The 23,509-nt window shown below is 50.9% G+C and overlaps 1 protein-coding gene and 1 long non-coding RNA gene across 5 annotated transcripts in view; one reads left to right on the forward strand and one right to left on the reverse strand.

Annotated features, from left to right (window-relative positions):
• Positions 1 to 23,509, forward strand: part of LOC139057690 (acid phosphatase type 7) — a 297,629-nt gene that overhangs the window by 222,400 nt on the left and 51,720 nt on the right. The window lies entirely within an intron of this gene.
• On the reverse strand, positions 8,729 to 10,376 carry LOC139057692 (uncharacterized). Its single transcript, XR_011512993.1, has 2 exons — positions 10,318 to 10,376; positions 8,729 to 9,541 (listed from the first exon to the last, which is right to left on the reverse strand). It is a non-coding gene; the product is annotated as an uncharacterized lncRNA (long non-coding RNA).

The raw sequence follows: 23,509 nt of genomic DNA on the forward strand, positions 1-23,509 counted from the left end.
GGAGCTTCAAGTGTTCCTTGGAATGATAAACTTTGTGTCTCGGTTCATCCCAAACCTGTCAGTCGCATCTGCACCTATTCGGGAGCTACTTAAGAAGGACGTCGCTTGGACGTGGACAGAAGTGCAGGAATACAGTTTCCAAAAGTTACGAGCTAGTCTTGCCACAGCACCAGTCCTAGCATACTTTGACCAGTCTAAGCCAGTGAAACTGTCCGTGGGCGCGAGCCAGTATGGTGTCGGAGCAGTCATCTTGAAAGATGACTACCCGATTGCATATTCGTCCCGCTCCTTAACTGCCACACAACAGCGGCATGCACAAATTGAAAAGGAAACCCTAGCCATAGTTCATGCCTGCATGAAATTCAAGGCCTACATACTCGGTCAACCACTTGTCACGGTAGAATCAGACCACCGACCACTGGAATCAATTTTCAAGAAACCACTTTGCGATTGCCCTCTTCGCCTTCAACGCAGGCGCCTCACGCTTCAAAGATTCCCTATCAGCGCGATATACAAACCAGGAAAGGAACTGTCTTCGGCCGACGCACTTTCACGCTTTCCTTGCAAAACAGAGCTGGTGGATGAAACAGAGCACTTTCAAGTGAATGTTGTTTCTTCGTTACCTGTTTCAGATCAACAGCTGCTCAGTATTAGAACGTAGACTGATAACGACACCCTCATGACCGAACTCTGCCGTTACGCGAGTACCGAGTGGCCCAAAAGCAAGCAGCAGCTCCCGGATGCCTTAAAGCCATACTGTAGCTACCGTGATGAGCTACACGTCGAAGATGGGCTGCTTCTCAGAAGCAAAAAGCTTGTAATTCCTCCATCAAAACGCAAGAAAGTTCTCGGCTTGTTCCACGCTGCACATTGCATCGAAGACAAAATGAAGGCGAGAGCAAGATAGGTAATGTACTGGCCAAACATGAACGCCAACATTTCTGATGTAGCGAAGTCATGCGCTGTTTGCAACAAGTACAAAAAAGGAATGCAAGGCTGCCCATGCTGAGCCACGAACTACCGAGTTCGCCATGGCAGGTTGTCGGGCTCGATCTTTTTCACCACGAAGGCAATGATTACCTCATAGTGGTAGATTCTTTCTAGTTTTTCTTCGAGGTTCGCAAGCTTAGTCGGACTACCGCTGCTGCTGTTATCAACACAAGTGCAGAAATCTTCGCGACACATGGCGTTCCCGCCAAACTGTGCACTGACAACGGCCCTCCTTTCAACAGTGCAACATTTCAAGCATTCACAGGTCAATTTAATATCAGCCACACCACTTCTAGCCCGTACCATCCGCGCGCCAACGGCTTGGCAGAGCGTGCCATTCAGGAAGCTAAACATCTGCTAAACAAATGCCTGTTTTCCACCCTTGAATTTCACAGTGCGTTGTTGGAGTGGCGGTATACTCCGAGGGACGAACAGTTGCAGTCGCCAGCTCAAAGGCTCATGGGACGTCACACCAGAAGCCAACTCCCGGTTCTCTACTGTCACCTGGAGCCCAAGACGATACCCACGGAAGCAGTTCGTCAGCGACTACAAGAAATACGACATAAACAGCGTTCCTACTACAACAGAACTACACGGTCTTTGCCAGACCTTTATAGCGGAAACAGAGTGTCGGTATACGACATCCACAGCAGAACGTGGGCCCCGGCCATGGTAATTGGTCCTGCAGGGCCACCGCGATCCTTCTTAGTGGCTACAGACAGTGGACAGCAGTTACGCCGTATGAGAGAGCATATCAGGGCCACAGATGCTGCTCAGCCTGCTGAATCACAAGCAGAAACCCGAAGACAGGCTGTGCCAAGTACCCCAGCAGACGCAATTCAAGCCCCACTTCGAAGAAGTGAACGGGTACGCCAAGAGCCGCAACGTTATCCACTTCCTGAACGTAAATAGCAAAGCAATCCTTGTTTGGAAATGAAAATGTTCATCAATGTTCCTTCTTTTTTCTTCTTTTTTTTCCCAAAGAAGGGAAGATGTACTGGAGCGCAATATCGTGCCTGGAAGTCAACCAGTGCGCATGTGCAACACGCCCCCTACTTATCGCAGTGCTCTTTATACACCCGGCTGCGTTTCGGAATAAAGTGCTTTTTGTTACTTGTTACTCGTCTGGCTTACAGACAGAATCAAACGCCTTCTCGTAATCAATGAAACCTATACATAATGGTTGGTTATACTCTGCACAGTTCTCTATCATCTGATTGATAGTGTGAATATTGTCTATTGTTGAGTAGCCTTTACGGAACCCGGCCTGGTCCTTTGCTTGACAGAAGTCTAAGGTGTTCCTGATTCTATTTGCGATAACCTTAGTAAATAGTTTGTAGGCAACTGACAGTAAGCTGATCGGTCTCCAATTTTTCGAGTCTTTGGCGTCCCCTTTCTTAAGAATTAGGATTATGTTAGCGTTCTTCCAAGATTCCGGTACGCTCGAGGCCATGAGGCATTGCGTATACCGGGTGGCCAGTTTCTCTAGAACAATCTGCCCACCATCCTTCAACAAATCTGCTGTTACCTAATCCTCCCCAGCTGCTTTGCTCCTTTGCATAGCTCCCAAGGCTTTCTTTACTTTCGGCGTTACCTGCGGGATTTCAAATTCTTCTAGACTATTCTCTATTCCATTATCGTTGTGGGCGCCACTGGTACTGTATAAATCTCTCTATAACTCCTCAGCCACTTGAACTATCCCATCCATATTAATATTGATATTGCCGGTTTTCTCTCTTAACGCATACATCTGATACTTGTCAATTCCTAGTTTCTTCTTCACTGCTTTTAGGCTTCCTCCGTTCCTGAGAGCATGTTCAATTTTATCCATATTATACTTCCTTATGGCAGCTGTCTTAGGCTTGTTAATTAACTTCGAAAGTTCTGCCAGTGCTATTCTAGCTTTCAGAGGCTTTCATGCATTGGCATTTCTTAATCAGATCTTTCGTGTGCTGCTATAGCTTACTGGTATCCTGTCTAACGAAGTTACCGCCGACTTCTATTGCGCACTCCTTAATGATGCCCATACGATTTTCGTTCATTGCTTCTACACTAAGGTCCTCTTCCTGAGTTAAAGCCGAATACCTGTTCCGTAGCTTTATCTGGAAAACCTCTATTTTCCCTCTTATCGCTAACTCATTGGTCGGCTTCTTATGTACCAGTTTCTTCCGTTCCCTCCTCAGGTTCAGGCTAATTCGAGTTCTTACCATCGTATAGTCACTGCAGCGGACCTTGCTGAGCACGTCCACATCATGTATGATGCCACGGTTAACGCAGAGTATGAAGTCTATTTCATTTCTAGCCCCGCCGTTCGGGCTCCTCCAGTTCCACTTTCGGCTATCCCGCTTGCGGAAGAAGGTATTCCTTATCTGCATATTATTCTGTTCCGCAAGCTCTACTAATGTCTCTCCCCTGCTAATCCTAGTGCCTATGCCATATTCCCCCACTGCTTTGTCTCCAGCCTGTTTCTTGCCTACCCTGGCATTGAAGTCGCCCATCAGTAGAGTGTATTTTGTTTTAACTTTACCCATCGCCGATTCCACGTCTACATAGAAGCTTTCGACTTCCTGGTCATCATGACTGGATGTAGGCGCGTAGAACTGTACGACCTTCATTTTGTACCTGCTATTAAGTTTCACAATAAGACCTGCCACCCTCCCGTTGTTGCTATAGAATTCCTGTATCTTACCAGCTATATTCCTATTATTCAGGAATCCGACTCCTAGTTCTCGTCTCTCCGCTAAGCCCCGGTAGCACAGGACGTGCCCGCTTTTTAGCATTGTATATGCTTCTTTTGGCCTCCTAACTTCACTGAGCCCTATTATATCCCATTTCCTGCGCTCTAATTCCTCCAATATTATTTCTAGACTCGCCTCACTGGATAACGTTCTAGCGTTAAACATTGCCAGGCTCATAATGTCGCAAGCTGTCAGAACCACGCCTGCCACGCAGACAACCAGATGAAAGAAAGAGGAGAACGACGTTAGCCAAGCTGCAGCGAGACCGCGCTTAGACATCCGCGCCTATCAATCAGATTCATCTGGTTCTGCATTGAATACCTCGTGTGTAACATTTAATGGAGGTGCGGGGTATTTAGCTCTGTGGCCATGATTGAGCGTGACGGCGAAAGTCCAGCGAGGCGACGGCTTCGGCGCAGCTCTTGTGCTGGTGGCTCCGTTGTAGGTCGTTGGAGTTACCCCGCACAGCTCCAATAAATGTATCGGTGGCAGTACTTACAGAGCTCCCTGACGGAGTAGCAACCACTCTCTCGAGCCCCAGGAGCTCGAAGGTACTTTCCCTTATGAAAATGGTTATGCCCTTTATGTTTACTGTATGTTTCCCGCAGTTCACATGAGGAAATGTCCTTTATGCTTCCTCCATGTTGAAATTTGGCCACTGCTTTTATGTTTCCTTCGTGTGTCCTCCCTTTATGTATCCCTTATGTTACCGTACTTTATGTTTCCTCCATGTTGAACTTTCGCCACTGCTTTTACGTTTCCTTCATGTGTCCTCCCTTTATGTATCCCTTATGTTACCGTACTTTATGTTTCCTCCATGTTAAATTATGGGGTTTTACGTGCCAAAACCACTTTCTGATTATGAGGCACGCCGTAGTGGAGGACTCCGGAATTTTCGACCACCTGGGGTTCTTTAACGTGCACCTAAATCTAAGTACACGGGTGTTTTCGCATTTCGCCCCCATCGAAATGCGGCCGCCGTGGCCGGGGTTCGATCCCGCGACCTCGTGCTCAGCAGCCTAACACCATAGCCACTGAGCAACCACGGCGGGTCCTCCATGTTGAAATTTGGCCACTGCTTTTATGTTTCCTTCGTGTGTCCTACCTTTATGCATCCTTTATGTGGCCGCAGTGATGAAATCCTGTATTTTACGTAGACATGCATAGATGAGTTCCGTGTGCACATTTTATTTTTATAAACATTTCCTGAGTTAAAAAGTTTTGCATTGGTTTTCATTGTAAGGTTACTGTTCTCTACATGATGCAGCGCACGGATTGGAACTCTGCTATGGCTCAGAAATTCATGCCAATTTGTTCTAAAATTACAAAGTAATTAGACTTCATAGATTATTTCAGTATAACACTTGGAGTGCCATGTGTACGTTCCTCACTGCAGTGCTGCTGTTCTAGTTATGTCTTTGTTACTATGTAATATAAAATGTAATGTTTGGATAGAAAGATCAGGTTGGATCAGTGCTCGCACTTTTAAAAGAAAGTTTTGACTATACTTTGCAAAGGTTTGTCTGAAACTACGAACAGTTTATTGGACTATCTGGATGTTACTGCAATTTGCCACGTCTGCTCACAGCAGACCTCTGGAATGTGGTGCTTGGGACCTGAAAAACAAAACAAAAGCCAATCTTTTTCACTCATTCAAAAATATGTATATAAGCAAGAACAGCCTGGCCTGTATGCACACAGCTAAGAAACGTGGAGCAGTCAAAAACAGTGCATAAAAACATCATGGCAACACAGAAGCTTTTAACTAATTGTTGTTTGAAACAGACTGAGCTGCCACTTCACTCAGGTATTAAACTGCTCACAAATTCTTTCAAACATTTCTGCAGCAGCTGCTAAGTAGTACATGACATTTAGGAGTAGGCAACTGGCCAACAAATCTTGGTGTGCCTGCTTGTACAGATGTCTTGTAGTTATATCTCAAGTGGTTACACTGTTATAAGGTAAAATTCAGGCGGGAATAAAACCAGCAGCAAACCTCAGACCAGCTGGGAAATTATCACCAAAACTCCAATATCTAGGAAATCAAACGAACAATCGATTACGACAGAAAGCTGAGCTAGTTGGTAAGGATTCATTATGCAAACTAGAAGTGAGGCGTGCAGACAGGACACAAGAGTAAAGAAGTGGACAAGAAGTAAGAAGTGGACACAAGAGTAAAGAAGTGCTCCCTTCAGTTGATAGTCGGCGTTCGTGTTGTCCACTTCTTTACTCTTGTGTCCTGTCTGCACGCCTCACTTCTAGTTTGCATAATCAATCGATTACGAAGGGTCTAAAACCTAGGCCGCGATTTTGTAGCGATCCCTTTTCCGATGCTACTCCTTTTGCTCATTGATCTGACCGACATTCGGCTATCGTTATTAACTAGAACAGCCAGCCATGGAAGGTGGGTTATAAGAGTGGCAAACATCGAGCGGAAAGCATCGCAAGAAAATCGCATCCCTTATTAGGCAGCGCTACAAGCCACTGTCTTTAACAATCGCAGGCACTGACATCCTGTTCTTCGGATGAAAATATTAATGAAAACGAGCGTCTGATTGACATGCCTCGTTAAAAAGAAATTTCGCTGTTATGTCGGTCTATATTTGCCCCTCAATATAAAAGACAAATACGCGAGCACGTCGAACACAAACAATGCAGACAAGTTCTCGCGAAGCTGGACTTCAAACTGAACACTATCAATAAAGTAATCTTCCCACAAGCTAATATCTGTTCAAGTGTCAAACATCGCAGTCGCGTGCCAACTCGCGATGCCCGTGACACATCGACATGTATTACACACGTAACTTGCGGAAATTAATATCTACGGAAGGATTTCTTGCCGGGAAACTACCAAGAAAACAGTAACTTTCAGCGTTTACGTAAATATTTGCCCATTAAGTCCCAACGATCAGCGGTGGTAGCACATCACTCCATAAAGCAAGTAAGCGGTAAGAAATAATACATTTCACGGAAACTCCCCTCGTGAAACGCTTTGCTCAATGTGCAGAGCAACATGGTCAACGTACGCTCAGAAAGTGCCCTGTTGTCGCTCCACAAAGCTTACTACATGAACCAGGAGCTGCGAGAATGCGCGCAAGCGTCAGACATGCTTACCTTCAATCTGGTCGGCAAACGGCTCCTTCGTCTCGCAGGCACCACGCGACGATGCTCTTTCCAGCGCGAACACTGTCAAATTGCCGATGAACACCCGCGCACGAAAGCACAACTTTCAACAAATTCTTCCATGCACCATAATTCGAAGCCACAGTACCAGGTATTCCACGGGCGAACGCGGACAGGCGAGAACAAAGGCAGCTCGGACGGCCGCTGTAGTACACATAAGACAGTGGCGTATCACAGGAAACATAAGGCGAACTAATGGCGTTACACGAGTCCAGATGTTTCCTGATGGTTTATGCACACGGTACGGATCACAGTTTGTTTAGGCACTTCGAAAATATTGCTACGGAATAGTATTACCGATGACGAAGAGGCGAGCAGTACGAAGACGGCGACAACGATTGGAGGCTAGCGCGGGCTGTTGCCTCTTGGCCAAGTGCGGCGTATTACGTTGTAAATATACTTGTATATAGCTTTTCATTTGCGTCTTCTTACGTAACATATCTGGTGGAGGTGGACGTTCCCTGTACCTCGTCACGGAGCTTCGCAGTGGACGGTACGTCGAGCCTAGCTTCATGGCTCCCGGCGATGACAATTCGCCTCAGCCGCCTCCGACCCCTCCTGCCACTTCGACGACCTACATCTCTCTCCCTGCTCCTCGTGATCCTGGCGTATTCTCGGGCAAAGATGGGGACGACGTCGACGACTGGATCAGCCTGTACGAACACGTCAGCCGCAATAACCGGTGGGACCCTACTATCATGCTTGCCAACGTAGTCTTTTACCTCGGTGGCACACCTCGAGTTTGGTTTCGGACGCACGAAGAGGAGCTCACCAGTTGGGATTCGTTCAAGCAAAAGCTCCGAGACTTGTTCGGCAACCCCTACGGTCACAAACTTGCCGCGCAGAAGGCGCTTTCCGGCCGTGTGCAGACGTCAACTGAGCCCTATGTCACGTACATTCAGGACGTCCTGGCTCTGTGCCGCAAAGTTGATGCACACATTCCTGAGTCAGACAAGGTATCCCACATCCTCAAAGGCATTGCCGATGACGCCTTCAACTTGCTCGTGTTCAACAACGTCGCGACGGTGGATGCTGTTATCAAAGAGTGCCGCCGCCTGGAACTCGCTAAAAGCAGACGTATCGATCAGCAGTTTGCCCGTTTGCCCAACACCCCAGCGACTTCTTCCTGTGCCGACGCTCCTCGTCCCAACAACACCGGTGATATTACCAAGATCGTTCGGCGTGAGATTGAGGCCGCCTATCCGGCTGCCTTCGACTCCAGCCCCACCAACGCACCGGCAGTCACGGTTTCCCTGATCCAGGCAGTTGTCCGCCAGGAGTTCGAAAACATGGGCCTTCACACCATCTGCTCGGCCCATCACCCTGATACCCATCCGGCTTCTTCGATTCCGCCCCGTCCCGCATCGTCTTACCCACCACGTTTCCGCAACCCAGCTGAATGGCGCACTGCTGACGACAAGCCCATTTGTTTTCACTGCCGTCGCATCGGGCACATTTCTCGGCACTGTCGAAGTCGCTGGACTTCCCCGACCCGGTCTGCTTATACTGCCTATTCTCGCCCCTCGGGTGACCCTTCTCGTCCTTATGCCGCACGCTCCGATAATGCCGCCACTGACTCTCCTGCGCCGAACCGCCCCTATTCTCGTTCACCTTCGCCCCAAGGACGACAATCTCGCTCTCCCCAGCCCCGTCGCTCCTTTTCGCCGACTCCCTTCGGACGCCGCTCCCAGCCGGAAAACTGAATGATGCAACGCCTCACAAACAATGCGTCGTCGTTGTTGTTGTCTGCGTTATCTGCTGCGCCCTTAACGGAAGCCCTGGACAGCATCGAGTGGAGCAGACGACGACACGTCGTGTGTCACTTGCTGGGCAAAAGTGAGCCCCAGCGTTTATTCAGCACTGGTTTTATACACGTTGTGAACAGGCGGGTAACGCCCTTATCACATGGGGGCGTATCGTGCCATGAACACAGAGCGCGCTGCATGCTGAGCAGATTAGATACAGATTACGATACATCCCCCTTCGTAACGAAAAAAAAAAACTAAGGACAAGGAGCGCTTTTAGCTCGGGAGAACAAAAAGAAAGTTAAAGAATCACTGCACATCAAAAACTACAGCAAAGATCAGAGCACTGAATACAGTCACGGCACTTGTTGAAAGTTCGCGTCATACATTAAGCGCCGAGGTGGTCTGCGTTGTCTTGTAGTCCTTGGAGCAGCTGCTTGTTGCGGAACTGTCGGCACAATGCTCGCTGTGCTGTTTGGATTTTGCGCCGCCTCTGGGTCGTGTTGTGTGCTGGCAGGGGCAGCGTATTCTTGAAAAACACCTTCGTCGTCGTGAGGAGGACCGCTAAGGCGAAAAGATTCTCTGGTTGGCAGCAGATGCTCGCGGTTGCGTCGCAAGAGTTGCCCGTCTTCAGTCATGACAACGTATGACCTTGGTTGACCAGACGACTGAAGAACCCGAGCCTTTCTTCTCCATGATGAGCTGTCTTTTATTCTGACCGTTTCGCCGTTGTTGAGCGGTGCGAGTGGCCCTCTTGAGTAGTCTTTTTGCTGGCGTTTGTCAACCCGCCGGCTTTGTCCGACCTGAACGGCTGGTAGAGTTGTTCGCAGCGAGCGTCCCTGTAATATTTCGGCTGGTGACCAGCCGCATTCCAGTGGAGTTGACCTGTAAGCGAGAAGACCAAGCCAAAAGTCTTGTTTAGCTTCAGTTGTTTTCTTCAAGATTCTCTTGACTACTTGTACCCCCTTTTCGGCGAGTCCGTTGGAGCGGGGAAAATACGGGCTTGAGGTCACGTGTTTGAAATCGTACACTTTTGAGAACATGGCAAGTTCTCTACTGGAAAACTGAGGCCCGTTATCAGTGCATACCTCTACAGGTATGCCATATCTGGAAAATATGGCACTTGCTGCATCTACAGTAGTTTTTGCTGAAGTGTCTACGAGCTGTTGGACTTCGGGAAAATTCGATAGGGCATCATAAACACACAAGTAGGACCGACCTGCGTGGCTAAAAATGTCCATGCCGACGCGGTACCATGGTTGGTCTGGAACCGGACGCATAAGCAAAGGCTCTTGCGGCAACTTGTAAGCGAACGTTTTACATACAGAACATGCCTGTGCAAACGTCTCGATATCAGTGTTCATTCCTGGCCAGAACACCAGGCGCCGTGCCCTTTCTTTGCACTTGTTAATTCCCATGTGGCCTTGATGAATTCTTGCCAACATATCGCGCCTCATACTGGCCGGAATGACAATCTTACAGCCTTTCAAGAGAACCCCTTTTACTTCCGATAGCTCAGCGGCAAAAGGCTTGAACGGTCCTTCAATTGGTTGCCCGTTCTCCAGGTGCTTTAGCACAGCGGCGAGCTGCGTGTCCTTTCGTGTCTCGGAAGCCAGTTCTTTCCACGTGGTTTCGCTGACAAGAGAATCAACCACACTTACTGCGTGCACTTCGACGTCGTCGTTGTTGTTATCTGCGTTATATGCTGCGCCCTTAACGGAAGCCCTGGACAGCATGTCCGCCAGTAGAAGCTGTTTTCCTGGAACATAATGCATTAAAATGTCATAGCGTAGCAGACGCAAAAAAAATCGCTGCAGTCTTGGCGGCATGTCACCGATCGCCTTCTGCGATATGGAGATCAACGGACGATGGTCAGTCTCAACGATAACCTTCCGCCCATACATGAAATGGTGAAATTTCTCGCAGCCGAAAACTATGGCCATTGCTTCCTTTTCAATTTGTGAATAGCGTTGCTGCGTATCAGTAAGCACTCTGGAGGCGTACGCAACCGGTTTCCATGCACCGTTGTGATACTGCAGCAAGGCAGCACCGATTCCGTTTTGTGACGCATCGCATGATAACCTGGTTTCTTTTTCAGGGTCAAAAACTGATAGCAAGGGCTGCTTGCTAAGGCTGTCGCACAGCGCTCTCCACTCTTTTTCGTGATTTGCCGACCATTCGAAAACAGTGTCTTTTTTTAGCAAGCTTCTGAGAAGCGTTGTCCTTTCTGCTAGTGTTGGCAAAAACTTTCCAAAATAGTTCACGACACCCAGCATGCGTTGAACTGCTAGTTTATCACTAGGGGGTGCCATCTGCAACATGCACTCAACATGGGATGCATTTGGACGGATTCCTTCTTCGTTTATCACGTCGCCCAGGAATTCAATTTGTTGAACGCCAAACTCGCACTTTGCTGGATTGAACGTAAGGCCCGCACGTTCTGCCGCTTCTAGCGCTGATCTTAGACGTTGGTCGTGCTCTTGTTGGGAATTGCCCCACACGAGTATGTCATCGACATACACTCTAACGCCAGGAAGCGCGTCAAAAATTTCACTTAGGGTTTGCTGAAATACTTCGGACGCTGATGATATTCCGAAAGGCAGTCGCAAAAATCGATAGCGGCCGAAGGGTGTCGCAAAAGTGCATATCCTAGACGTCTCGTCATCTAAGGGAATTTGGTGAAACCCTGCGTTTGCATCTAGGCGAGTGAATACTCTTGCGCCGGCCAGCTCGGCCTCTATGTCTTCCCGCCTCGGCATCGCGTAGTGCTCGCGCTTGAGGCACTCATTTATTTTCCTGGGGTCCATGCAGACTCGCAGCTTCCCGTCTTTCTTTCGTACGATAACAAGGGGACTCACCCAGTCTGTTGGCTCAGTGACTTTTGCAATTATTCCGGCTTGTTCCATACGTGACAACTCCTCCCGAAGTGGCTCCTCTAAAGCCAGTGGCACTCGACGAGGTCTCTGAACCACTGGCGTGGCGTCCTTGCGAAGCACCATGTGGTATACTCGTTTGACGCAGCCGGTGCCGGTGAAAAGGTGACGAAAGCTGGCAACCACTTCTTCAGAGCTGTTTTGCGACACGCTGTTCACGCGTGAAATCAGTCCCAGGCGTTCACTCGCCTCAAGTCCTAGGATTGCTTGGCGCCCCTTTCGTGCCACGAAAAAGCTCAGCATGGCAATGCAACCATTTAAAGAGACTTCGGCCCGCATGACGCCAATGTGTTTGATTACATCTCCGCCGTAGGAGCGTAAAATCGCGCTGCTGGGGTACAGGGGCGGCTGTGGGTTCATTTTGGCGTATAATCCATAAGGCAACAAATTTGCCTGCGATCCCGTGTCAACCTTTAACTGAACTGCCACGTTCTTGATTTGGACTTCCACCGTCCAGTCATGCGTGCTGGACACATTCTTTGCGGATACGTCGAGAATCTCGAAATCGTCTTGGCCGCTTTGCAACTCGCCAACAACTGCCGTCGCTTTACAACATCTGGCAAAGTGGTTTTTCCGCTGACATCTCCGGCACGTTTTTCCAAAAGCAGGGCACCTTCTTGGGGAGTGTTTTCCGCCGCAGTTTCGGCAGTCATAACGTGTCTGTTCTCGGTTTTCGCGGCTCGTGCTAGTCCTGCTGATAGGATGCACTTGGTGTTCCTGGTTCCACATTTCCTTGTGAGTTGCTGATGCTTCAGCTGCTTTACAGGCTTGTTCTGCTTTCTGCAGGGTCAAGTTGTTGTCCCTGAGGAGCTTTTCACGTACCGTGTCGTCATTTATCCCGAACACAATTTGGTCCCTGACCATCGATTCCGCCAAAGCTCCAAAGTTGCAAGCACGTGCTTGATTCTTCAGGTCTCGTAAGAAATGCTCCACTGGTTCGCCAGCAGCTTGGATTCTTCTCCTGAACATATACCGCTCGTGAACCTCATTGGTCTGTGCAATGCAATACTCATCAAATTTTTTCACCACTGTGGCATAGTCGTCGTTCTTCTCGCCTGCTGCAAACGTGAAGGTGTTAAAGACTTCAATGGCCTCTGCGCCCGCGACGCTCAAGAGCAACGCTGTCTTCTTGGACTCAGTCCGAGGCTTTTCTGCGACCTCTGACGCCGTGAGGAAAATTTCAAACCTTTGTTTGAAGAGCTGCCAGTTCTTGCGCAGGTCGCCTGTTGTAAGGAGCGGCTCCGGTGCTTTGAGGAAATCCATTTTCCGCCACAGGATCGCTGGTCTTCACGCGTCGTGCAGGAAGTGCATTGCCATGCTAACCACTTCTGACACCATGCATCGAGTGGAGCAGACGACGACACGTCGTGTGTCACTTGCTGGGCAAAAGTGAGCCCCAGCGTTTATTCAGCACTGGTTTTATACACGTTGTGAACAGGCGGGTAACGCCCTTATCACATGGGGGCGTATCGTGCCATGAACACAGAGCGCGCTGCATGCTGAGCAGATTAGATACAGATTACGATACAGAGGTGACGCTGCATTGCTCCCTACGCCGCCAAATCCTCCACTGACGTTGCCCACTCATCTGAACCTTCTTGACGTGCAAGTCGACGGTGTTCCTGTATCTGCTCTTATGGACACTGGGGCGCATTTGTCGGTAATGAGCGCGGACTTTCGTACCCGCCTGAAAAAAATAATCACGCCCGCCACGACGCTTGTTGTCCGTGTCGCCGATGGCGGAACAGCCCCTGTAATTGGTATGTGTGCCGCCCGCGTCTCCTTCGCCGATCGCTCAACAGTCGTGCTATTCACGGTCATCGCCCACTGTCCCCATGACATCATCCTCGGCTTAGACTTCCTCTCCGCACATTCTGCTCTAATTGATTGTTCCGCCAGTACTCTCCGCCTTGACCTGCCTGTTCTGGATCCCGCTGAACCACACCCCAGTCGCCTCAGTTCCGTCGACTTTGTTCGCTTGCCACCTACGGCACTGACTTACGTTGACCTAGTGCCATCCCCACCAGTGCCCGACGGTCACTATATCGCGGCTCCTATACAAGACGTCCTCCTTACACACGGGATCACGGTACCTCATACCGTTTTATCTATTACGGCTAATTGCGTCTGCCTGCCCGTGGTCAATTTTGGCTTGACGACACAAGTGCTGCCACGCGGGATGTCTCTGGCCCAGCTTTGCTCATTCGAAGATCACTCAATAGCATCTATTGAGGTAGACAGCCATTCAGCCGATCCTCCTCTACCATCTTAGTCGACAACTTGCACCATCGCCGACCTACAGAAAATGATTGCGCCCGACATGCCGTCCGAGCACGCTCGTGAGCTCTACCGCGTTCTGTTTTCCTACAACGATATTTTTGACTTTGACGATCGTCCTTTGGCCCAAACTACAACTGTTAAACATCGCATTAATACCGGCGATGCCCCTCCTATTCATCGCCGCCCGTATCGAGTGTCACCGGTTGAGCGTCAAGTTATTCACGCTGAAGTTCGCAAAATGCTTGCCAATAACATCATAGAACCGTCATGTAGTCCATGGGCGTCACCGGTTGTACTGGTAAAAAAGAAGGATGGCTCATGGCGCTTTTGCGTGGATTATCAGGACCTTAACAGGGTTACCAAAAAGGACGTGTATCCCCTACCTCGGATCGATGACGCCCTTGACTGCCTCCATGGTGCTCACTACTTCTCTTCTATTGACCTCCGCTCCGGCTACTGGCAGATTGCTGTGGACGATCTCGACCGCGAGAAGACTGCTTTTGTAACTCCGGACGGTCTTTATCAATTCAAAGTGATGCCGCTTGGTCTATGTAACGCTCCTGCCACTTTTGAACGCATGATGGACTCCCTTCTTCACGGTTTCAAATGGTCCATATGCCTGTGCTACTTGGACGACGTCATAGTATTCTCCGCAACGTTCGCTACGCACCTCGAGCGCCTCTCGGCAGTCCTGGACGTTTTTCGTCGCGCCGGTCTGCAACTGAACGCATCGAAGTGCCAATTCGACCGTCGCCAGATTACCGTCCTTGGGCATCTCGTTGACGCGAACGGAGTGCAACCGGACCCAGGCAAGATCCATGATGTTAGGCAATTTCCTGTTCCGAAGTGTGTCAAGGATGTGCGCAGCTTCATTGGCCTTTGTTCCTACTTCCGCCGCTTCGTGAAAAATTTCGCGGCCATCGCACGACCACTAACCGAGCTTTTGAAAAAAGACGCCCCTTTCCAGTGGGGCGATAACGAGGCCTCTGCATTCTCGCATCTAATCGACGTTCTCACAACGCCTCCCGTTCTGGCCCATTTCGATCCTTCTGCGCCTACCGAAGTTCGTACCGATGCCAGCGGTCACGGAATTGGCGCAGTACTGGCACAACGCCAGCGCGGCAACGACCGTGTTATCGCTTACGCCAGCAGGCTCCTCTCACCCGCGGAGCGCAACTATTCCATCACTGAGCGTGAGTGTCTGGCCCTAGTTTGGGCGGTTGCGAAGTTCCGCCCATACTTATATGGCCGACCCTTTTCCGTTATCACAGACCATCACGCGCTTTGTTGGTTATGCTCATTGAAAGACCCTTCAGGAAGACTTGGTCGCTGGGCCTTACGCCTCCAAGAATATTCGTTCTCTGTCACCTACAAATCTGGCCGACTACACAAGGACGCTGACTGCCTGTCTCGCTACCCGGTAGACGAGCCTGACGACGCCGACAGTAGTACCGCCGACGGCATTTTCTCTGTGTCTGCCTTCGCTAACATCGCCGATGAGCAGTACCAAGACCTATCGCTGCGAGTACTCATCGAGCGTCTGCGCTCTACAACTACCGACGCATCCGTTCGCCGATATGTTTTCCAGGGCGGCATTCTGTACCGAAGGAACTTCCTTCCTGACGGATCTGATCTTCTTCTTGTCGTGCCAAAACATCTACGACAGACTGTGCTCTTTGAGATGCATGACGCACCTACTGCAGGACATCTTGGCGTAACCCGCACGTACGACCGCGGCTGCCGCCGCTTCTATTGGCCTGGTCTCGCTCGCTCCGTCCGACAGTATGTTGCTGCCTGCGATACCTGCCAGCGTCGGAAAACACCTCAGGTGCTACCTGCCGGTCATCTCCAGCCGATCACTGTCCCTGTGGAACCGTTCTTTCGTGTTGGATTAGACCTCCTCGGTCCCTTTCCCACGTCATCCTCTGGGAACAAATGGGTAGCCGTCGCAACTGATTACGCCACCCGATACGCTATCACGCGGGCTCTCCCTACCAGTTGCGCCACTGACGTCGCGGACTTCCTCTTGCGTGACATTATCTTACTTCATGGCGCCCCGCGACAGCTGCTCACTAACCGTGGTCGTAACTTCCTCTCGAAAGTTATCGCCGACATTGTACGTTCCTGCTCCACTCAACACAAGCTGACTACCTCATACCATCCTCAAACCAATGGCCTGACAGAGCGGTTAAACCGTACTCTTACCGATATGCTGTCAAAGTACGTTTCCAAGGACCACCGCGACTGGGACATTGCCCTTCCTTACGTCACATTCGCTTATAATTCTTCCCGGCACGACACCGCCGGATTTTCTCCCTTTTATCTGCTCTACGGTCGCGAACCGACCTTGCCCCTTGACAAGGCACTTCCTCCTGCTTCGATCTCAACAAGCGAGTATGCGCGCGACGCCATCGCTCTCGCCGACCATGCACGCCAGCGTGCCCGTGCTCGACTGACGGACTCGCAAACCACTCAGCAGCGTCAGTACAACGCCCGCCACCGTGACGTACAGTTTTCGCCTGGTGCGCTCGTGCTCCTCTGGTTGCCCTCCCGTCACGTCGGACTTTCAGAGAAGCTCCTTTCGCGATACACAGGGCCCTACCGCGTGCTGCGCCAGGTGACGCCTATGACGTACGAAATTGCCCCTGTGAGCTCAACCTCGTCATCTACTGTGGCACCTAGTGATGTCGTGCACGTCAGTAGGCTCAAGGCCTACTACACTGTTTCCAAGTCCGGCCTTTAGTCGCTCCGGGACGGCGCTTTTGCCGCCGGGGGTAGTGCTACGGAATAGTATTACCGATGACGAAGAGGCGAGCAGTACGAAGACGACGACAACGATTGGAGGCTAGCGCGGGCTGTTGCCTCTTGGCCAAGTGCGGCGTATTACGTTGTAAATATACTTGTATATAGCTTTTCATTTGCGTCTTCTTACGTAACAATATGATTAAATTACCGTGTAACTGCAACGAGCACTCTCCAGCTCACAGCAGCATAACGTGGCCCAGCTCACCGTCAACCGTTATACTGCGGCAGCGCCGCACTGCGGTTAACAAGTGAATTTAGTCTCCGAGATCTGCATTTCCTTTTAGGGCGTACATGTTGAAAAAGCACGGCCTTCGAGATTTAAAAAAATCGTAGCTGGAAGGAAGGCTGGTATTTAAACACAAATTATTGAGTTTAAAGTGTCTTGGTGCGCTGTCTTGTTTTTTAAAGTATATACAGAGATTTTAGACGAACTATGCACGAACTTTTGCCGGCGGACACGAGCCAATCAGCGCGCACCATGTACAGCTCCGTCTGCTTTGAATGGCGGACGGTGGGCGGGCAGCCGCGATAGCTGTGACACCCACCGATCAGAAATTCGGAATCGCCACACATATACACGCTTCTTATGGCGCCCAGTGGCGTGTTCTTGAGAATGTCAGGCCTTATCTTGAATAGGTGGAACCATATTTCCCGTAGCGTAAGGAATAAAGGCAACAAAATGTGGCGATGGCTGGCTTGCAGCGGCAGCGGAACTTCGGACAAAGTGAAGCAGGCATACTGCTTGCATGCTCGCGTAATCAAATACGGCCATACCCCGCACACAACTTTCATACTCAGCCAACTCACAATTATAAATTATTCAGTTGTACTCCCAAGCAAGCATTTACGGGATCCGCGCTGCCCTTCTTCTACGCGTGCTAATATCGACACAGCAGTTACTCGTACTTGTGGTCAGCACGAAAGCGACGAGAACAGCTACTTAAATGGTTGTATAATCATATACGCTCACTAGCAAAGTGGCCGCGCAATTGTTATTTGTCGTGAGGGATTATTCGCTGCATGAGGCTTTGATGTACGTATGTAGTGTTGATGGCGCGTGGTGATCAATACGGTCAAGATAGATAGGGAGGGGGAGGCAGGTGCACCCCCCATTTTTTTTTTGCTTGGATACGCCAGTAGGTAAAGTTAATTAATACATCGTTCAGGTAGACGATCTATCTGTACCATGTGTAAAAAGATAATCACTATATATAAGCGCACTCTATCTTACCTGGATGTGCACTCGAGGGAGTACACAGCCAGGTAACATAGAGTGCCCACACAGGTAACATAGTGCTCATATATATATATATATATATATATATATATATATATATATATATATATATATATATATATATATATATATATATATATATATATATTGCAACGGGGGTGTTCGCCTAGCAGAAAGGTCCCTAGTTATAGGTTGTGGCGCTAGGCTTAAACAGATCGGCGCTATATCGTAACGGGGAAGCAAGCACTTCACGTCGTCTTCTTCTCCTCCACTAGCACCATGCCCACTGCCAAGTGCCTTCAGTACAATCACTCCCCACCGAAAGAGTAGCCATCCTGGCGACCTAAGGGCAGGAAAACACAGGGGGGTCATGGCACTGCTTGAGCCGGGAGACGTGCACAATTTCCTGGCCGCGACGACGCTGGTCGGAAGGCGCTTCCGTTGGCTCGATGAGGTAGTTGACCGCGGATGTTTTTTTCAGTACCCTATAAGGACCGTGGTACTTGGAGAGCAGCTTAGAGGAAAGGCCTGGAGGTGTAGAGGGCACCCACAACCAGACCAGCGAGCCAGGAGCAAAGCACGTAGCCGCAGTAGATGAATCATGGCGATGCTTTTGGCGCCACTGGTCCTGGGATGTCAACGAACGAGCGAGCTGGCGACATTCTTCGGCGTAAGCAGCCGCTCTAGAAACAGTCGTGCACTCCGAAGCATCTGGTCGGTAAGGCAGAATCGTGTCCATAGTGCATGAAGGTTCGTGTCCGTAAAGGAGAAAGAAAGGGGAGAACCCAGTGGTGCTTTGCTTGGCGGTGTTGTAAGCGTAGGTGACGAAAGGCAGAATGCGATCCCAATTCGAGTGGTCAGAGGAAGCATACATGCCCAACATGTCGCCAAGGGTGCGGTTGAAACGCTCTGTCATCCCATTAGTTTGAGGATGATATGCCGTGGTGGTGCGGTGAATGATGCGACACTCCTTTAGCAATGCTGCAACGACGTCGGAGAGAAAAACGCGACCACGGTCGCTCAGTAATTCTCTAGGTGCTCCATGGCGTAAAATCAGGTTTCGAAGGAGAAAACTGGCGACGTCTTTTGCTGTGGCAGATGCTAGGGCTGAAGTTTCGGCGTACCGCGTGAGGTGGTCGATAGCGACAATAACCCAGCGGTTGCCGCTTGGAGTGTTGGGAAGCGGACCGTATAGGTCAATGCCGACGCGGTCGAACGCGCGCGCGGGGCATGGTAAAGGTTGCAAGGGGCCGGTGGCATGTTGAGGTGGCGTCTTGCGTCGTTGGCATATGAGGCAGGACCGGACGTACTGGCGAACGAAGCGGTACATACCGCGCCAGTAGTACCGAAGCTGGATGCGAGAGTATGTCTTTAAGACACCAGCGTGGCCGCATTGGGGATCGTCGTGGAACGTGGCGCAGATGTCAGGGCGCAGGTGTCGGGGTATAACAAGCAACCACTTGCGACCGCTCGAATTGTAGTTGCGGCGGTACAGCAGGTTATCCCGAATGATGAAGTGCGCTGCTTGACGACGGAGCGTCCGAGAAAGTGGCGCTGGCGACTGGCTAGACAGGAAGTCAAGAAGCGAAGAGATCCATGGGTCCTTGCGCTGCTCTGATGGCATGTCGGTAATGTTGAGGGCGAAGGCTCCATGTGTGGAAATAGACGAGTGGTCAGGACCGGAGGGCAGGGGTGACCGGGATAGAGCGTCTGCGTCTGAATGTTTTCGGCCGGAGCGATAAACAACGCGGATGTCGTACTCTTGTAGGCGCAATGCCCAGCGGGCGAGCCGACCAGTTGGATCTTTTAAGGAAGATAACCAGCATAGGGCATGATGGTCGGTCACGATGTCAAATGGACGCCCGTACACATAAGGACGAAATTTTCCGATTGCCCAAACGATGGCCAGACATTCCTTTTCAGTAACCGAGTAGTTCGCCTCGGCTTTGGTAAGGGTGCGGCTGGCATACGCGACGACGTACTCTTCGAAGCCATCCTTGCGTTGCGCAAGAACAGCGCCGAGCCCGACACCGCTAGCGTCCGTATGGATCTCAGTTGGTGCAGATGGGTCGAAGTGTCGCAGTACCGGAGGAGAGGTGAGAACGCGTCGCAGTTCTTGGAATGCGTCGTCGCATGCCGGGGACCAGGCTGATAGGTCAGAACTGCCGGTGAGAAGCTGCGTCAAGGGGGCGATGATAGAGGCAAAGTTACGGATGAAGCGCCGGAAATATGAGCACAAGCCGATGAAACTGCGAAGCTCTTTCATGGTGGTTGGTTTGGGGAACTCGGTTACGGCGCTAAGTTTCGTGGGGTCCGGGAGGATACCGTCTTTGGAAACTACATGACCGAGAATAGTAAGCGTGCGAGCGCCGAAGTGGCATTTCTTCAAATTTAGTTGCAGTCCTGCAGTGGAGAGGCACGCAAGGACTTGCTCGAGCCGGCTGAGGTGCGTCGCAAAGTCGGTGGAAAAAACCACAATGTCATCCAAATAACAGAGGCACGTTTTCCACTTCAGCCCTCGAAGAATGCTATCCATCATTCGCTCGAAAGTGGCAGGCGCGTTGCAGAGGCCGAACGGCATGACGGTGAATTCATATAGCCCATCAGGAGTTACAAAGGCTGTCTTTTGGCGATCGGCCTCTGCCATGGGCACTTGCCAATACCCGGAGCGTAGATCCAGCGAGGAAAAGAATTCCGCTCCCTGCAGACTGTCCAAGGCATCGTCGATGCGCGGCAGAGGATATACATCTTTGCGCGTTATTCGGTTAAGGCGGCGATAGTCGACGCAGAACCGAATGGAGCCGTCTTTCTTTTTAACAAGGACAACCGGAGATGCCCAGGGACTGTTAGAGGGCTGGATGATGCCACGCTCCAGCATGTCGTCAACGTGCTCGTCGATGACACGGCGTTCAGCGGCCGACACACGATACGGACGCTGGCGCAATGGTGTTTGTTGGCCGGTGTCGATACGGTGAACGACTGCGGACGCCCGGCCCAAGGATGGTTGGCCAATGTCAAATGAGGCACGAAAACGCTGGAGGAGCTTGATGATTTCGGTGTGCTGCGCAGGTGTGAGTTCTGCGTCGACGGAACGAGCGAAGACGTCTACAGGGGCATCGGTCGCGGCGGCAGGAGTTACGGCACAAATCGGAAGTGATGCCGTATCACCAAACATGGTGGCCGGGAGAATGCTATCGAATGCTTCAGCTGTACCCAGGCACTCGCCGCGGAGTAGGGATGATGGGCAGGCGGACGGATTGCACACGTAAAGGGCAGCAGAACCTTCGCAAAAAGTGACGACAGCAAACGGAAGCAGAAAGTTCCGGCGGCGCGCGCAAGTGGTCGACGGCGTAAACAGGACAGATGAGTTCGCAGCAGAGCTACATAAGACAGGAACCAGAGCGGCGGAGAAAGGTGCAATATCGATGTCAGAGGCGGCAACAACTTTAGGAGAATAATAGTCGTCAGGGTCAAAACACGGCACTGATAACGTAAGTTCGCAACGAGCGCAGTCGATAAGAGCTTGATTCAGAGATAGGAAATTCCAACCAAGAATAACGTCGTGCGAGGAACGAGGCAGGACGACAAATTCGATAACATGCAGAACGCTTTGAATGACAACCCGGGCTGTGCACGACGCTGAAGGCTGAACGCGATGCGAGGTTGCCGTACGCAGAGAAAGAGAGGTAAGGGGAATGGTCACTTTGTTCAAATTGCGGCAGAGCTTCTCACTAATAATAGAAACGGCGGCTCCGGTGTCGATAAGTGCGTGTACGGTGACGCCGTCTACGGACAGTTCAATTTCGTTCGCCGGCGCAGAATGAGGCCTTGAAAGGTTCGACGGAAACGCAGTTCTTGCCTCTGGAACTGCGACTGCTAGTTTTCCTCTCGGGCTGGGCTGGGTCGGCGAACCATCGGGGAAATGGATCGGCGACGTGGGGAAGGCGACCGGCGTGAATCGAAGGGGAGGCGACTGTAAGAGGTGTCCGGAGGAAGGTTAGAGTGGTCCTGACGCGGAAGTCGAGCAGGCCTGTAGCTTGAGGCACCCCCACTGTCAGGTAAACGGGGGCTGCGACGGCGGCAGAATCGTGCTACGTGGCCCGGAAAATGGCATGAATAACATATTGGCCGGTTATCAGGTGTTCGCCACGGGTTGACGACAGGGGCTCCAGCGGCCGAGTTAGGGACGACCATCGGGCGTGAAGGTGGCGGCGGCACATGGAAGGTGGCAGTGGCCCGGTAGGCATCAGGAGCCGGAGGGGCGTAAGGCCGGGCGACAACGTCAGCGTAAGTGAGTGGTCCAGCTGCAGGCTGCGGAGGAGGGGCAGATGGCAGCGCCGCGGCAACTTGGGTCTGAATGACGCGGCGAAGCGAGGGAGCCAAGGTTGTCGACGGCTCGGGTGTGCTGTTCGCCAGAGAAAGTTGGCGTGCCACTTCCTGACGGATGAACTGCTTTATCTCCGGCATTAAAGCAGAGATGTCGGTAGCATCGTGGCCGAAATCCAACGGAGATAGATCCGTGGTGTCCTGCTGAGCAGCGCGAGTTGATGCACGCTGCTTGCGCAGCTCGTCGTACTGCTGACAGAGCTGTACGACCTCGGAAATCGTCCGCGGACTCTTCGCGACAAGCATCTGGAAGGCTTGGTCATCGATGCCTTTCATAACGTGCTTGATCTTGTCAGCTTCGTCCATAGACGAGTTGACGCGCTTGCATAGCGAGAGCACGTCTTCAATATAACTAGTGAAGGTCTCCTCCTGGCGTTGAGCTCGACCACGCAAGCGCTGCTCAGCGCGAAGCCGGCGAACGGCGGGACGGCCGAAGACCTCTGCCAAAGTTGCCGTGAAAGCCGACCAGGTGGTAAGATCGGCTTCATGATTGCGGAACCATAGGTTGGCCACGTCAGTCAAATAAAAGATGACGTTTGTCAGCTTGGCGCGGTCGTCCCACCTATTATAGGCGCTTACACGGTCATATTCGGCGAGCCAGTCTTCCACGTCGTGGTCGTCTGTGCCGCTAAATATAGCCGGATCGCGCTGCCGGATGACGCCAGAACAGACGATGGCGGGGGGCACGGGAGCAGCAGCCTGGGATGGTCCCGGTCCATCCATTGCAACAGCTGGCGGTAGCGTTCGGCTGCGGAGTTCCAGGATGTCGAAGGTAAACCCAGCAGCTCCACCAAATGCAACGGGGGTGTTCGCCTAGCAGAAAGGTCCCTAGTTATAGGTTGTGGCGCTAGGCTTAAACAGATCGGCGCTATATCGTAACGGGGAAGCAAGCACTTCACGTCGTCTTCTTCTCCTCCACTAGCACCATGCCCACTGCCAAGTGCCTTCAGTACAATATATATATATATATATATATATATATATATATATATATAGCCAGATAAATAAATTAAGTAGATTATTTCCCAAACTGGAGGCGAAGCGGAGCATCTGAAAGACACACTCAATCAACTATATTTGATAGCCTGGCGCACAACTTTCATGAAATTCATGCATATTAGGTTAAATACTGCAGATTTCTGCATATGACTTGCTACTGGAGAATAGCAGGTTGAAAAAGTAAGAAATACTTTATATATTAAGAGAATGCAT

This window comes from Dermacentor albipictus, chromosome 3 (assembly GCF_038994185.2).
Source record: "Dermacentor albipictus isolate Rhodes 1998 colony chromosome 3, USDA_Dalb.pri_finalv2, whole genome shotgun sequence".
In the NCBI taxonomy this organism is placed as follows: domain Eukaryota; kingdom Metazoa; phylum Arthropoda; class Arachnida; order Ixodida; family Ixodidae; genus Dermacentor; species Dermacentor albipictus.